General features: G+C 38.7%; 1 pseudogene; it reads left to right on the plus strand.

Moving 5' to 3' along the window:
• The first annotated feature begins 14,018 nt into the window (after positions 1-14,018).
• LOC142844812 (enhancer of rudimentary homolog pseudogene) lies at positions 14,019-14,784 on the plus strand (annotated as a pseudogene).
• The last annotated feature ends 3,531 nt before the right edge of the window (positions 14,785-18,315 follow it).

The raw sequence follows: 18,315 nt of genomic DNA on the forward strand, positions 1-18,315 counted from the left end.
TCTCACTCACCATTTCGAGTTCCATACACCAAAATCTGAGGACATATAGATTGATATAGACAAACAAGGGCTGTTTGGGAATATTATTTTAAGGTGTGTGACTTTTGTTTATGCTGCATTTGTTTAACTTTGTGAGGCTGTAACTCTTTGACTATCTAAAACACCTGATGGTCCTAATAAAGAGCTGAATGGCCAATAGCGAGGCAGAAGCACGGACAGTCAGGGCTGGCAAGCAGAGAGTATACAGAGAAGGAGAAATCTGGAAGGAGGAGCAAGAGAACAGGGAGAGGAGGACATTGGGGACCAGCCCCCCAGCTACACAACAAGTCACAGAGAAAGAGGTAAAGAAAGATATATAGAAATAGAGACGGTTAATAGCCCAGAGGCAAAAGGTACTCAGGATAATTTAAGGCAAGAAAAATTGGCAAAAATAAGTCAAGCTAAGGCAAGGCATTCGTAACTAAGAATAAGCCTCTGTGTGTGATTTATTTGGAATCTTGGTGATAGGGCCCCCAAAAGTCAAAAGAGTAAAATATCACACAACAATGGACGACAGAGTAGTTCTATCAGAATTGAGATTGTATTTTGTCCCATGCAGACCATATTGGCTAAATTTTACATCATCAGGCCTTGAGGTATAATTCTATAGAAAATAAGAAAGGATTTGGTCTACTCTGCAACTTTTAAGACATGGTTTTTCATATTCCTTCACAGAGCAGAAACAGTTGCCTCCAGTCTCCTTAGAAATGACTTTGCACCAAGTGAGGATTTTCATGGCACCTGTGCATTGTTATTGATGGAGTTGTTCTGAGCCCTTGACTCCAGACTGTGTTCTTACACCAGCACTCTGCCATTTGAGACTCACAGTAGAAAGAAAGCAAAGAGCAGTAGGTGTGTATACAGATGTAACATCATATCCCCCCCCCCACACACACACACACAGTGTGCACAGGTCAGCCTCAGAGAATAATCCAACTCAAACTATCAGTGACATCAAGGTGAAGAAAAACCTAGCCTAGAAGTATAATATTCCTTTGTATACTGATATTTCTCATATGAGGACTATTTAAAAAACCCCAAACAGGGAGATTCCACCTCTCTTTTGAGTACGGGGTCTCTGTGTTCTCACCCTCTAGCTCCACCTTCTTGTTCCTCTTTAATGTGGAAAAAAATAGCAAAAAGAAAAAAATAACTGAACAGAGAAAGAGGGAATAAAAAACCCAGTTTCAACTCTTTTCCTTACCGGCTAAAGAAGAAAGGGCAGTTAGAATCCTCATGGGCTTGAAGTGGGCGAACTTGAACGCACAGTGAGGAGAGGATGGAAAAGAGTAGACATGAGAATATAATGTTTCTGCAGACCTTAAGCTATGTGTTTCACAATAACACAGCACAACTTGAAATCAGGACTCTCGGGTCTTTTCCATAGGTGAAGCATTTGGAAGTCTTTGCAGAGCTAAATAATTGTGCATAGCTAACAGAAAGCACTCAAACAGTGAAGCTAAATTCACGCTAAGTCTTTCTGTTTCCAAACCATGTCCTTTCTACCCTATCACACAGCTTTCCAGGTTACATTTTACTCTCTGTCTATTAAATGATGCAGGGACCGAGAAACTCCTTCAGGCTTCACTGTGACTACCAGTAATTTCAGACATACATCTAGTTCATTATGACACATCTTTCAAATGGGCAAGTCCATCACTGTCCATTAATCAGATCAAGGAGGCATGACATTCAGTCCACCTATGCAGAGTGTCATGCCAAGGAGGATTTTGAAATATTAGTCAGGGAGACAAGTATTACTAAGATCAAGTGTCGATAAATCTATTCACACTGAAGCAGTGTAATCACAAACTGCAGCTGGGCTTGTCTAATACGTCCAGCAGTATAACACATTGATTTCCTACACATCTTCTTTGACCCTGAGTCACAGGTTCCTGGACTTCAGAAATGCAATGGGTCATATGTTATAAAATCTTACCTTCTATAGTATCAGATATGATAATATCTTTCTGTGCTCAAAGGGGAATACCCAGATAGCAAGGAGTCACTAAAAATAACTGTATGACATATTCATAATTCATAAATGAACTTTAAATGTCCATATTCTCAAAATTTCATATATACATACATTTTAAATTTATTTGATAAAAGTTTTCTTTAAAATTTCTAGGCTAATTATGATTTCTGAGTTTAGAAATCACATTGTTTTATATACATGCTTGGATCATAATTGCACAATAATTTCTACATCGATTGCATTATCCTGAATTATAGTACAAAGGATTTACTTCTTTAATACTGGTTTGAAGTGGCAGGAAAACGGAGGTCTGGTTAAGATCTACAACCCTCCTCCACAACAATGTCTGAAGGTTCTATAGATGTCATGATTTCACCAAGAGGCCGTTATTGACATTTTAAGTTGCACAACACAGAGAAGATATATCTTCCCTTAAGGTAGTTTTTGAATACCCATGGGAAATCATAAATGTAAGGAATGCAAGACTTGTCTATGCTGTGGCCACCATGCCTTCTGGCAATCATTTTTTTCTAGGAATAGTCACTTTCTAGCCTGCAGAATCTTAAAGTTGAAGGAGGTATTTGAAAAATAACATCCTATCCACAGCAGAAATTTGACCTTGTAATATACCTTGCTCAGAGAAAGTCATTCCCTCTACATCTGGGCCCTCCAGTGACAAGGATTTGATTAACATTTGAGACAGCCTGGTCCATGATTAGCAAGTATTGTGGTGCACAGTACCACAGTTCATTTTTTTTCAAGTTAAACCATAGACTCATATTATTTATTTAGTTTGTTTTAGTGAAATGACTGAAAAAGTGTTTGTCACAGGTACTATGCCAAGTTCTGGAGCTACAGTGTCTCCCATAACAGTCAATAACCATAACCTTTTAAAGACAGACAGTACATGTACTTCAGGATTATTCTTTTTTCCCTTTCTTATTTATTTTTTTATTTTACTTTACATTCCAACTACAGTTCTCCCTCACACTCGTCCTTGACCCACCCTCTTTCCCCCCCACCAGCCCACTCCCATCTGCTCCCAATGGGTAAGGGCTCCCATGGGGAGTCAACAAAGTCATATAGTACAAGCTTCACAACTTTCTCCTACATGTGGAGGACCTAGTTCGGTACCATGTCTCTGTCTCTGTCTCTGTCTCTCTCTCTCTCTCTCTGTCTCTCTCTCTCTCTCTCTCTCTGTCTCTGTGTGTGCATGTTTAATTCTAATGTTTCACAGCCAATTTGTGTCCTGCAGTAAGTTTAGCAAAGACTCTCCTGCTTATTAAAGCTGTTATACAACACTGAGTAAATATATAAGAATAAATATGAAACCCCTTATATAATAGGATGTTTCTTTTTTTTTAACATTTTTTTATTGATAAAAGAAGAATAAAGAAAAAAAAACAAATTTCCACCTCCTCCCAGCCTCCCCTTTCCCTCCCCCTCCTCCCACTCTTCTCCCTCTCCTCCCACTCTTCTCCCCCTCCTCCCACCCCTCTCCCCTTCCCCCCACTCCTCTCCCCCTCTCTCTCCAGTCGTTTCTATCTCCTTAGCTGCCTTTACTTTTCTGTTCCCTATAGGGTGACTGATTAAGCCTAGAGAATGTTAGTGGTGTTGACTCTCCTCTCATTTTGTGGTTCTCAGAGTAGTAGAAGATCATATGAGAACATATCAGAAGTGCAAATTCTCAAGTCCATCCCAGATCAATGGGATGAGAAACTCTGGCCATGAGACCCAAAACTCTGCGTTTAGAAGTCATTGAAGACGATACTGATCCATGCTGTCTGATTCTTTCTGACTCACTCCCTTACTTAATCCAGACAAAAACACTTGATGGTCAAGTCAGAACAACAGACCAATTGGATAACATTCTGCTTATTATTAAGGCTACCTTATTATTTTCTATATTTCTCTCAGTGTATGTTATGTTTTATGATATGTGAATAAATACATCTCTTCTCCTAGACTTTGACCTTCTCTGGGGCAAGCATTAGGCAATTGTTACTTTGTCCTTTTGTTGTCACATATAAATAGCCAACAAACATACTCCACTAGTAAATACTTACATAGGATGTATTATTTGCTATGAATTTTTCTAAGTGTCGCCAAAAGCTTCTATCTGTCAAGAAAAAGACAAACGACCTTAAGGAAAGTGCAATAAAGTGATGCAGATGCTATAGGCAAAATAATATTAGTGATGATATACTGAGAGCCTGGCATTCTTCTAAGAGGTTTACATGTGTTAATTCATTTCATCCTTTCAGTAATCCCATGAGGCATGATTCTAGGAAGAGAACAAAATCCATCCTAAGGAAAAATTGTTCATTTGGTACACCATCATTATAAATGTGAATTTTGTTCATAAAAGACAAGACAATAGCCCTGTATGGGATGAAGAAGATAAAACAAAGCTAGCCAAAGTCAAAGATGATATAAATTTCTGGCCTTCCTACAGGCTAAGGTCTTGATCATTGAGGTTTTGATTTTTTTTTTTTTGTATTTTCTATAAAGGAACAGGAGGGAGAAGGAGGAAAAGATTTTACCAATAGATGGTAAATTTATTTAAAATATATTAAAATTTTATCTAAAAGAAATGACTCATTTTAGGTTCTGAGACTGGGAGGTGGGAGAATGATACAAGGGACCTTTGAATCCCAATGTCTAGTGCCTACTTTAATGTCTTCCTGTCATGTTCCAAATTTCTGCTAAACATTTTATTTTTTTTTTCATATGGAAGCTCAAACTGAAGACGGAAGAAGTTCCATATATAATCTAAAAGTTTAAACCAAACAGAAGAAAACAGGATTTTTGCTATCCAAAGCCAACACTTGATGAATGTGTTATACTAAAGGGTAAGGCGGGGGAGGGGAAGGTTTTGTTGTTCTTGATTGTTCAGGGTTACACCCCCATAATTTGCTTCTTGAGAAGAGACACTGGGAAAGGGCTAGACAACTTGAAACATTGACCTGACTGCTGTAATATTGAAGTCTCAATGTATGTATACAAATTTCTATTTTTTAATAAGTTTGGGGGCTTATGAAGGCAAAAATAAGAAGTTGAAGTATGATTTATGGATGATCCATAATGAATTTGTGTAAACAAACTTCTTTAAAAACAGGATTTTAATAACCCATGAGAGTGATTCTGGGGTTCCTGTTTCCAAACTTACCTTTCAATCGATTTATGTCTGGTATTTGAATTATTCACCGTTATTTGCATTCATCACCTCTCCTCAACATGGCTGACCTCCTCTGAAAGGTTATATTATCAGGAAAGGAAAAATCTATAATATTGGGCAACATAAATGATTTTGTCAATTAGCGTGACATGGTTTTTTATAATGCTGCATTAACTATGAGCAAGGAAAAAGATTGGGAACAAATTGGAGCTCAAAGCATTAAGCAGATCCCATTTCAGCATATGTGAACCAAAGCCAGCAGCAATTTCCATCACAGTATGTATATCAAGATGTTTGTTCCTATAAGAAATAGGAGGATAAGAATCTGAGTCAAAGAAAATCCAAGAAAGGAAATAGGCAGTGTGACGAACAATGTAGGTCACACCAATGGTCATCTTCATAGTTCTCTCCATGCTGCCTGTGTTACATGAGTTTGTAGCTCCTTTCATGAAAGAGGCAGGGCACATTTCCTTTCCTTCTGGGCTTGAGTTTATTCATCTAGCTTACTTAGTCAATAGAATGAAGCATAGCATCCATGTCTCCCCTGAATCTAGGCAATACAAAGCTTCTTTTCACCCTATTGGTCTTCATGACGCCTATTATATCTTCATGAAGAGCATGCTCAGACCACAGAAACAAGGAGGACAAGAGATCTCCAAGCCAGATCCACAGTAAGTCGCTGCTCTAGCTAAACATTTCCAGGTGACCCAACCTTCGAATGGTGGAGACTCCAATGTAATATAAGAAATAAATGCTAACTGTTGGAAACCATGGCCATTTTGTGCTATTCCACACCATTACTATGGGCATGGTTGAGTTATACAAATGAGTACCCATTCTTCCTTGAAAGATGACTTCAAGTGCAAACTTCATAAATATTTAATGGTAATAACTTGGTTTCACCTTGAAATGTACCTCAAATAGAAAAACCTAGAAATAAGTGTACCAGGAAAAAAAATTCAGAAAAACAAATGGCTCCTTGAATTAGCTTTCATTCCTAAGATAAAAACAGGATTTTGTCCTCTTTGACACTCAGGGACTCCGGCTTGACACTTTTAATTAAAAAGACATTAAAAAATTAACACAGAACTCTTTTCACTTTGCTCCAGGGCAACTCATGAAAGATCGCTGCTTTGCTACCGGAATGCCAAATATCTGTGTCCAGGCTCTTCTGCTTCCCCTCCTCCAGGAAAGGCTGTGAACGTCAGACTCCACTGAGAAGCTGCCCGGCATGTGCTTAATTTCCTTAGCACTGATCGCATAAAACTGATCTGACAAAGTAAATTAGTGCAGAAATCCAAAGCCCACAGTTTTGATCTTCTGCCATATATCTGACAGCAAACATAAGAGTCAGATATTTTCCCACTACCAGGAATATAAAGAAGCCGATTTGAAATGGCACAATTTTCTTTCATCCATCGAAGGAAATGTATTTGATGACATGGAGACATTGCACCCAGACATGGTTGCTAAGAAGTGAAGGAGGATTGAAGGGAGAGCATCTGAAAATTTCCTGCATGCAGCAGCAGCTCCTGCTCCATAGACCTCTGGGGGTCTGAACTTTTGTGAATGGTTGCTGCTAAGAAGTTATCTCAAACTTCAGGGCTGACTTCAATACAAAACAGTCAAATGCCGTGAAAAGAGCTGACTTAAGGGATGACTGAGCTGGCTCAATAGAATTCTTTAAATCTTGTTAATCTTTGGCCTCCTTATCCAATCTATTCACCTCACCCAGAGCTCTTGATTTGATAGAAGCATTGCACAGCCATCTTTGAAGGCAGCTAAACTGTAGATCATTTCACTGAATGGTCCTGAGCCAGTGATGTAAGAGTCCATCTTTTAATTTGGTGTAATATTAAGTAGCTATTATCATTTTTCTCCAATTTATTGACCTAGTATATGAAAACAAAATTATCCCCACTCTGTTTCTTGTTGATATTTTGTAGCTCAGTGATTTAATTGTGAAAAGACATCGAAAGAAGACCTTATGCGACATCTTGGATATTTAAATGCTACTCACTCAAGACTATTTCCTTTTGAGCATAACTTTTGCTAAAATTCTGGGGAGAGCTTTGAAATATTCAAATATAAGCTTGGGCCTCTCGAAAGAAGCTGAAGTGTGGAAAGTTCTGATCACATTTTGTCTGGATGGTATTATTTTCCAATTTAATCTGTTTGGTTAGGACTTTTGAGAATTATGGAGCTGAATACATTTCAAGAGACATTGAGTTTTGTAGAATCAAGGATTTTTTCCATATTTTAGCAGCTGTCTCAAGCAACTTCCTTGCTATATAAAAGTGGTTAGTTATGTAATCTTAGCACATTCAAAATTAGACTATTTCACACTGAATCAATAATTTAAATAAGTTACTGGTAGAGTATTTTGAAGTTAATAAGACAAAATATCTGACATGACTTCATAGAGTACAGTGTTGGGATGAAATGAAACTGTTGAAATGCTGGTTACTCGGAAACAACGTCTTAATTCTTGAACTTTTGGAAAATAATTTATAGCACTGAGCCTCAGAATTATCACTTCCCTAATAGGATTAAATACATTTAATTGAGGGGGTCTGGAGGTTTGGGTCAGCAGTAAAGAACATTTGCTACTCTTGCAGAGGACGTGGGTTCAGTTCCTAGTGCCCACATGGTGGCTCATAACCATCCTTAACTTTAATTTGAAGGGATCCAATACCATCTTATCCCTTCTGCAGCAACCAGGCATGCATGTGGTGCACACAGACAAAACACAAAGACACATAAAATCAATAAATCTAAGAAGAGATATTAATATATTTAAGTTAATGTATTTGTTCTAACTTTAAGAGAATGTAATGACTGTTCAAGGTTTGATGTCAATTCCTTTTTATTTTGTGATAATTTTCTCTTACCCTTTTCAATTAAGATATCAAATAGCTAAAGCCAAGAAATATGAGAAAGTATTTGTCCCTCCACTTAAAACATAAGAATGGATTTAGAACAGTTTTATATCTTGATGCTGTATTAAATTCAATCATTACTCTAGTTTACCAGAACATCCCCCCACTGTTTTCCTTATGTCTGACATCCTAAGTGGAGCTGTGTCTACTTTGATGATGCAGAGAGTCTTTCCCCATGGACTGGATGGCACCTACCATTCCCTTTTGCTCCTATGTATCATCCATCACCTGTGACAAAAGCTGCCTAGACTAGTGATCAGCCAAACAGGGTCCTTAGCTGATACTGAAGCCTGAAGCCACAAAAAAGCACATACTTGGAAGGCTTCTCAGGAAATCAATTACAAGCGTTGAATTCAGACCCAGAGGCACAATTTTACCTTTTTATCTTTGAATACCAGTTCTAAGCTTCTGAGTGGTGACAGAGTTTTTACAATTATAAATAATCCTATTATATAACTATAGAATTGCAACTGGAAAAACAAAAGTTTTCTAGTTTATGCATAACTTCTAATCTCAGTGAAGAGGTCAAAGAAACTGTGAGAAAAAAAGAACTCAAATTTTATTGATTTGCAATGATCTGAAGTCTAATGCCATAAAGTAGGAACCAAACAAGCCCTCTTTGACTATTCCTGTCAGTCTCCAAGGTTCATTTTCTCATCTCCCTTTCAACCTCTCTCATTTGTATATCCAATTTTGCTACATTCAGGATAAATATGAATGTAAAACATTTTCTCCCATTTTCCCATTTCACTGCTTTTCCCAATTACACTTCCATGTATTAGCATTCATATATTTTTGATGAAACTCACTTTTTGATGTTAGGGGACAAAGTCACTTTGCCAATCCCATGACAACAATCTCACCATATTGCTGCCCCCTTTATCTCTCTTCCTTTCCTCTATCCTTCCTCAAATATGTAAGAAGAAAATCTGCTGCCTTACACAGCACAGAGCAGTAAAGCTCCTGTTGAAGACCAATGGGGCCAGCCTCCCATTCTAAGTGCCTTTCACAATAACTATAGTTGTTATCCTCTATAGTAGCCTGCTGAATCAAATGCTCTCCACGCTGACATGAGTGGCTCATGCAATAAGGGACAAGCCTGTGGTTTTACTAATCCCATGGGTAGCAAATTTAACCAGGGCAGATTCTGAGATTCTTTATGTTCCTCTTCAGAAGTAGATGCTGAATAATATGGAAAAGGGAGAGTGAAATTATATCCTTTTCAGCTTACCTGAGAGTATACTCTTTTCCATTCATAACAGGACTTTTTGCATAAATGATCTTAGAAGTTTAACTTAGGGATTTGCCTCTTCTGGATCTCTCATAATAATGCGTGGAGCTGTAGTTGCTATGGCCTTACATGACTGGCTTCTTTCCCTTAGCGTGTGTTCAAGATCATTTTGGTTGTAGTATGTATTAGCTTCTCATACTTAATTCACAGCAGAGCAAAGACTCAAAGGGCTTGAGTCTCCCAAGCCTCGTTCTGATGTGCTTCCCACCACACATGACATTATGTCCACTGTCCTTGCTCAACTAAATAATACCTATGGACCTGTGATTAGAGACCAGGAAGTGCTCTCCTTCTTGATTGAGGTTGACCTCAAAGGTCTAACTCACTTATTTCTATTTTTGTTCTTCCATTAAAAAAAAAGTCCTGCTTTTCTTTTTAAATGATGCAGGGCTTGGAAACACCCCCAGGAAGATTCCTTTCTTTTCTCAAAAATAAATTGCAAGGTCTGGTTTAGTTTGTTTGTTTCCTTGTTTTGGGTGAGGTTGTTCTTCAAAAAGACCCAGTACACATTGGCTGTGCAGCCATCTGCCACTACATGCTCAAGTACTGTGGTTTCAAAAAAAAAAAAAATCTGGCCACCCTTCCTTTGATATAAAAGAACCACATGGGGTTGAGTCATACACTGTGGAGAGAACACAGATAATTATGGGATGTGCTGGGCCCAGGGAAGATGTTAGCTGCTCCGTAATTACAGCTGCATGCCAAGGGAAGAGAGTCAATAGAAGGGAGGAACGGCACTGCATCCCGAGCCCCAAGCTACTGCGAAGTGATCACGGTCACTCACTTTCGTTCCCATGAACTTCCCAGCATGAGCACTGATTGGTCTTCAAGAGTGCCTATGATTCCGAACCACTTTTAAGCGATGTGTTGTCCTAACAATGTCAAGTGTTGATTATTTGGGTGGTGATAAAGGGATGGCATCCTTTAAAAATACACCAGGGGTTCTCAATGGCAGAGAAAAGCCATGTTTGAATGATTGAATGTGGGACACGGGTGCCTAGGAAGAAGTGACTAAGAGACTGAACTTCTCCTCAGGGAAGGTAGAAAAGCTGTTGATTATTAAGTTCAGGTCACAGAAGTATTTGAAACTGAAATGTCTCCCTCTTTCTTTCTGTTTTAAACAATTTCAAATCCTTCTAGTACAGTGGTGCCTAATATGTAAATTGTATTGCTAAACATAAACTATTGTATTTAATATAGAAAAGTAGTATTTGGAATTAAAAGATGATTGTACATAATACAGTAACCAATTTCACAAAGGATTATATTTCCTTTAAATGTCCTATATTTTAAAAAGGCCATTCTAGTAACCTTACCCTATATGCAACTGACAATTTCCTTATGTTTTATGTAGCTTTCAAGTCAAAGTCTGATTAACATAAGTAACTTCCTGCGATGCTTGGACATAGACTGAGATGCAAGTAGTCACACATCTTTTACCATAGTATTTCATGATCATGAGTGGTGTGATGTGGATGGTGACTACTGCTCAGACATGATGTGACTGACTGACCTGGAATAGAAGATGACATGACCACAAGAGGATATTAAGACTCACTGTGAGAAAACACAGCATGTGTGTGGTCCATTTCCTTGGGGTGAGCATCATGTCACATAGAGGCAGAGGTTCATCTTGGGTTTGAATCAGACTCATCTCTGAATCAAAGGTTGTAACACAAAGTTCTAATTTAATAGATCTCAATTGTCATCCTTGACTCTATTAATAGTAACTGTATTGTGACATTATTATTAACCGTGTAATTACTCTTTAAAGGTTTACAACTCATCAGGCTTGGTAACACACTTTAACACCAGCTCTCAGAGGAAGAAGTAGGTATACCTCTGGTGAGCTGAGGCTAACCTGAAATACATAGTGTAATGAGTTCCAGGTCAGCTAGGGCTACATAGTGAAACCTTGCCACAATAAATTTAAAAAAAATGTTCAACTAAGTGATTTCTAAACAGTATTTGGAAAATCTTGTAAGCATCACCCTATCTAATTTCAGGGCATTTCATCTTCACCCTACAAAATCCTGTTTAGGGTCATTAGCAGTTGCACCCAGTTCCTCCTTTTCCCTACTCTTTAATCATCCCAAATCTGCTTTCTATAGTTGTGGATTTACCTCTTCTGCATCTCTCCTAATAATACATGGAGCTATAGTTGCTATGGCCTTACATAACTGGCTTCTTTCCCTTAGCGTGTGTTCAAGATCATATTGGTTGCAGCATGTATTAACGCTCCTTTACCAGCCGTGCCTGACTATTACCCAGAGTATGGGTAGACCAGGCTTTGCCTGTATATTTACCAACTGCAGATACTGGCATGAATTCTCATTTTGGCTGGTTGCTATCAGCATTTCTATAAACATTCATGCACAGTCTTATGAAGAATGTTACATGTAATGACATGAAATGATAATGATATATTACTAAACAGACTGGATCAATATGTACAATCACACACATGATGTGATTCACTCTGAATATTTGTTTCATACTATATACACAAATATAGACTTAATTAAAGAAATATAAAAACTAATTGCTTAATTTTAGATCCAGAAAGCATTAAATGATAATTCTACCTTATATATATTCATATTATTTATACTTCTTACAAGAAGCACTTATCATTTTTACAATGGAAAACAAAAAAAATTTTAAGGTTTAAGCATTAAATTTGTGGTATGTCGAAGATCTTCTTGCAAAAGCCCCTTTTCATCAGCTTAGACAACTGAGTTTACTGTAACTTAGAACTCATGGTTGTTCCTCCCCAAATGTTGTCTACAGATACATTTTGGCATCATCATTATCACCACAAATGTTCCTTGAACAATTACTTTATCTTCAGAATGTCGGGTTGAAGTAGACGTTACATCTACTTTGCAAGTGTGTAAACAAGAAACGGACGTGATTCGGTCCCTCACAAGCTATTATAGTGGGAAATCAAACTGTCTCCAAGCAGAGTTTCCTTAATCAATGCCGGTTTTTCTATTTAAATTAGGAAATAGAGAGTTTATTTTTTAATTTAAGGCCAGACCGTCCTTTTTTACATGTATGTATATGTGTCTATGAGAGCGTAGGCCATGTGTGGTTAGGTGTCCGCAGGGTTAGAAAAGAGTTTGGACCTTCTATAGCAGAAGTCACAGATGGCCATGCACTGATGGTTTGGGCACTGGGAACAAAACTCAGGTCCTCCGTCCTCTGAAAGAGGAGCAGGTGCTCCAGACGGCATACCATCTCTTCGGCCACCCGTTTTTATTTTGTGCGTTTGCGCGTTCATTTATAAAACTGCAAAACTGAATTGCAAGAATACATGAGAGAAACCCCCTCAATTCAGCCAAAGAGAAAGGGATCCCACACATGTTGTCTCAATCTCATGTTAGGCATCTACTTTTAAAATTGAAGTGATAATAATAAAAACATTGCTCCAACATGGGATTTTTTTTTTTGTGCCTGATGAAGGAATTTGTCTTACAGCTCACTGCTTGAGGTACTCAGCTACGCAGCTACAGACATAACAAAATCAATCCATTTTGCAGAATAAATCTTTTAGAAAAGGGATACTGTTGTTTGTACTTTTGAACAGAATTGATTGAACGTTTCCAATGGTTTAGAAAATGGACTGAAGTTGTCTGTGGATGGTGAGACAGTTTGCCACATAAAGCTAGGTATGAGCCGGGTGGCGGTGGCACAACTTTAATCCCAGTACCCGGAAGACAGAGGCGGGCAGATTTCTGAGTTTGAGGCCAGCCTGATCTACAGAGCTATCTCCAGAACTGGTTCCATAACTACTTGGGGAAAAAAAACCATTAAAAAGCTAAATATGATACATCTGTGAGAGTTAATTAAAATCAGCTGTGATACAATTTAGAGCTTTGGAAAATGGTACTTACCAGTTGAAAGGGGCTCATTTTGCATTTATGTTGTTTGTTCTTTTTGTGTGTTTTTGTTTTGCTCTTATTTTTTGAGGCACTTTCCTTCTTTACAGTAGCCATGGCTAGCTAGATATGCCTATGTAGTTAGAAATAGCTTCAAACTTGAAGCAATATTCCTGCTTCAGCCTTCTGAGCACTAGGATTGCAAGACTGATCTGTTACACCTGGATCTATTTGTTTTAAAAGCACAGCCAAATGTTCAGGTTAGTCTGACTTTGATGATATAATTTAAGATTGTAACTATATTTTGGGCTATTTTTATAATAAGTTTACTAGCAAAACTATTTCTATCATGATAGCCTCTGTCTCTAATCTATTCAGTACCTGAAGAAATGCATACATTAGAAGATAGAGTTGGTCAAGAAGAATAAACCTGGATATTATTTCTAATGAGTGGCATGATCTTTAAAAATTCATTTAAAAATTGGCATTTTGGTAAAATACAATATTACCATTTAACCTATTGATTTCATGTAACTTTTCACAAGTCACAAGATATCACTCCTGGATTTTACGGTCTATGGCACAGCTAACCTCATTTAGCGAGGCTATCTTTGATTATCTTGGTCCAGTATAGCCACACAAGACTTCAAAACCAATGAATTTTCTTTATTTAAAAGATACAAGCAGGAGCTCGTGTGCGACGGCGGCGGTGGCGGCGGTGGCGGCGGTGGTGTTAGCGACGGCTGCAGCAAAGCATCTGACGAGATGTCTCACACCATTTTGCTGGTACAGCCTACCAAGAGGCCAGAAGGCAGGACTTATGCAGACTATGAGTCTGTGAATGAGTGCATGGAAGGTGTTTGTAAGATGTATGAAGAACATCTGAAAAGAATGAATCCCAACAGCCCCTCCATCACATATGATATCAGTCAATTGTTTGATTTTATTGATGATCTGGCAGATCTCAGCTGTCTTGTTTACCGAGCTGATACACAGACGTACCAGCCTTATAACAAAGACTGGATCAAAGAGAAGATCTACGTGCTCCTTCGTCAACAGGCCCAACAAGCTGGGAAGTAGTTGAGTTGGAAGCATTAGGGGCTGGGGGGTGGGCTTGGAACAGGTGCATACAGTGTGCTGTAGTGAACATTTTGTATGATAGTAATCCTGTTTCCATTTTGTTACGCTAGAGCCAAAATTGAATGTATGACATGGAACATGAATGATACTTTCATTCTAAAAACCACCATTTTGCTCCTTTACTCTTTTTCTTTTCTTTTTTTTTTTTACTTAAACATTTTTATGGTAATTCAGAGAGTGTTCTTTGCCATTTAAGGTTGGTTCCGGTCCTTGAAACTGTTGGTGTCTGCTTTACAGCAGTGAGTGCACTAACCCCTGTGAGGGGTGGGGTGGTGACAAGCTTAGTTATGTCCTCTGGGAAAGTCTTAGTGAAAATAAAGAAATGTTCTGTAGTTGTATTTCTCAAAAAAAAAAAAAAAGATACAAGCAAAACTGAAGCATGTTCACACCCCACTCTCAGCTGGAAGGTGGAAATAACCAGAGGCCAGGAAAACAGGCTACCTGGAAACCTTTACGTCACCCATGGTAGCCAGCCAGCTAAGAAACAAGGCCTCACTCCTATGACCAAAGGAATGACTCTGATAACTTGAGTAAATGAAGAAACAGATTCTTCCTAAGACGCACAAGGTCAGAGCCAAGTGTGTTCTGTAGAGAACTGCTTGACTTTGACCTTGTAAACCCTGAGCTGGACTCGAAGACAACCCTCTTAGACCCATAAATTACATCTGTGATAAGCGTGGATTGGCTTTAATCACAAAGGCTGTGTTATAAAATATAAACACCATGAAGCTGTTAATCAGAAGGGAGTAGACATAAAAGGTAAGGGAGAGCACAGTTCAAATGTGTCGGCTAAACACTAATAAATACATAGTCTAAATATACTAAGAGGTTTTAAAATGATATGTATCTCTTCATTTATGGTGGCTACTTCTGAACAAACAAGTGGGATTAGATGTTAAGGAAGGAGACAAAGATCCCATTTCTCTATGTGATTCTACACTGTAAAATAATTGCCAGTCATTGATTTTGAAACTGAAAACATTTAAATGTAAAGTACAGGGTTTCTCAACTTGGTAGGACATTGTTTACCAAGTGCTTATGAATAGCATTTATAGCTGGGATTCTTCTATTTAACACCAATCTCAGATCAATGGATCTTTTTCTCATCTCCACAATTTCTCTGGTTGGTCTTCACACAGGCATGGAACTTCATATCTACAAAATCTCCTTGCTTGCATAACACAAGCGAATAACTAAAAATATCCAAAATGATCGAAACCATAACTACAGGGCTAAAATGAGGACAAAAAGTATCCCAAAGAAACTTACCTAGAGTAAGCTATATGCAACTCACTTGACTGAAGGCATCAGGGGAAATACAACACAAAATGGGACCAAATGTGCCCCACTTTTTGAAAAACAGACCCAAACCCTATATGTAGAAGATTCAGGGTCAGGCTTATGTTTTGAACCTGAACATATGCTTCCTTCCCATGTTAAATGAAGGAAATACATTAGAAACCAAATATGAAATGTTCTCACAGGTGTCTCCAAGTTCTGATGTTGAAAGCCATTATGAGTGCTATCTTCACAAGACAGACACTGTTAGCACCACACACAAAGGCACAGGCTTCTGGAAGCATCAGGGTCTGGCTATCATCACAGAAGTATTTGTACTTTGGTCGGATTCATGTCCTTCCCAACAGATGACTATAATATTCTTTTCCTTACGCTTTGCCAAGGTTCATGAAGTTCTAACTTTGTCAACCATGTTTATCTGCGTAATTATACAGTACAACCTGTGTTTGGAAACTAGCTCCAGTTTATAATAGTTTCCCACAAACAAAACAAAACTATCTGCTTGAACTTATCCCCTGAACAAAAATGATTATTGTTTTCTTGTTCAGTTAATGTCAATGTTGGTTTGGGACACTGAAATTATGAGAATGGCCTTTTGGCCTTTTTGTGCACATAGGAGAGAATGCCACCATGCCCCCTTCAAAATGAGGTCATTAGAAACACACCCAGTGTTGTGGATCACCAAGAAGATGGTATCTCCAGTCCTTATTAGTATACACTCACTTCAATCCATCACTGACAGTCACTGAAGCCTGCATGGTTTGGTATCTCCTCTCTCCTCAAACTAAAGGATCACCTCTTGCCTTGCATGTCATAAGCTTCTGCTTCCCTTTCTGATAACTGGAATCCCACAACCCCCTCCTGATTCCTCAGATGCTGTCTTCTCAGTTTTCTTAAATAAGGACTTCTGCTCACCTATGCCAGAAGTCATAAATATCAAGAAGTAAATCATATATATTTAGGGAATTGTCTTACTCTGTACCTCTCTCTCTCTCTCTCTCTCTCTCTCTCTCTCTCAGTCTGTATTCTGTCATTTATATTTTAAATAAATGCTGATTGGCCAGTAGCCAGGCAGGAAGTATAGGCAGTCCTGACCCAATCACAGAGGAAGCAAGATGTGACTGCCCACAGAATAAGGTACTGAGCCACATGGCTAACACAGATGAGAATAATGGGCTAAAAATGGACTATATAAGTTATAAGAGTTAATAAGAAGCCTAATGGGCCAATCAGTTTATAACTAATGTAGACCTCTGTTTGAAACCCCAACAACATCTCTCTCTCTCTCTCTCTCTCTCTCTCTCTCTCTCTCTCTCTCTCTCTCTCTTCTCTTCCTTTTTTCTCTTTACCATCCTCCTTCTATGTTTCTTCCCAGCAGTTAGTAGGTGTGAATATATTAATTAGTCAAATATGGATCCCGTAAAGCAAGGTTACCTGAATCCAGGAAGAAGTCTTGTCTGCAAACAACATTGTCTGCACTCTCTATTGTGGGGCAATATCAAATGATTACACGAGTGAGAGGAAGTCCCCAGCTGCTCATTCTTCTTCGTTGGATTCTTGATGGTGTCTTCAGAGAAATGCCATGGCACACAGATGAAATGAATCACCGTGGCCTCTTGGTCTGTTTCCTGCTGTGCTAATTCCATATTTTGTCTTTGGTTCTTTCCAAGCCACCGAGGAATGACTCAAAGTTCATGCAGAAGACATGCTGCAATGTTGGCAGAACTCTATCAGAGAAACTGGAGGAAGCAGAGGGCTTGTGCAGTTTCTCTCCTGGGGCCAACCTCAGTGCTCTTCTAAATGCCACCAAATGTTTGCTTTCTTGGGATGACAATATGTAACTCCTATAGAAGTCCAGTGAGTAAACACAGCCAGCAACTGGTACTTTCCCTCACCATCGAAACCACCTGCTCAGTGAATCATAGCGGAGCTATGAGCAAATGAGGGGAAAACCCACCCAGACAAGACACTTCCTAGTATCGCTGAGGAAGCATTCTGGAAAAGTGAAGCAGAAAGCCCAATGAATTCACTTCCAGATAGGACCTCTCCTGTGCCCTGAATCGCCTGAGTTTCCTAGTTCCTAGAGTGTACTGACTGGTCTTACTCAGAGTGTAAATGCCCAAGGATAAACTCTCACATGGAAGAGCTACAACCATGGACTGGTTTAGATTAGCTAATGTTTGGCTGCAGTCTTGCCTCTCAAACTTATTTCACCTTGGGTTGATACTTCTATCTCTCTAGGTTTCTTTATTTTTGTAAAACAGGGATGCTAACTCTCTCTCCTTTTGGGAAATACCATCAAACTCAGACCTACTATGTAGCTGACAATGGCCTTACATTCCTGATCCTCTTACCTCTGAGGACTATGGGTGTTTACTCCTTGCCTGGTTTTTATGTGGTACTAGGGGATGAGAAACTTGAGATTTCTTTATCCTAACTAACTAAACACTATACCGACTTAGCTACATTCCCAGCTCCAGGATGCTAATACTTTCCATCCTAAAAAGCTTTTGTGAGGGTTGTTTGCATCAAATCATCCACCTAAAAGCCCATGAACAGAGCTGAGCACA

This window comes from Microtus pennsylvanicus, chromosome 2 (genome assembly GCF_037038515.1).
Source record: "Microtus pennsylvanicus isolate mMicPen1 chromosome 2, mMicPen1.hap1, whole genome shotgun sequence".
Taxonomy (NCBI): domain Eukaryota; kingdom Metazoa; phylum Chordata; class Mammalia; order Rodentia; family Cricetidae; genus Microtus; species Microtus pennsylvanicus.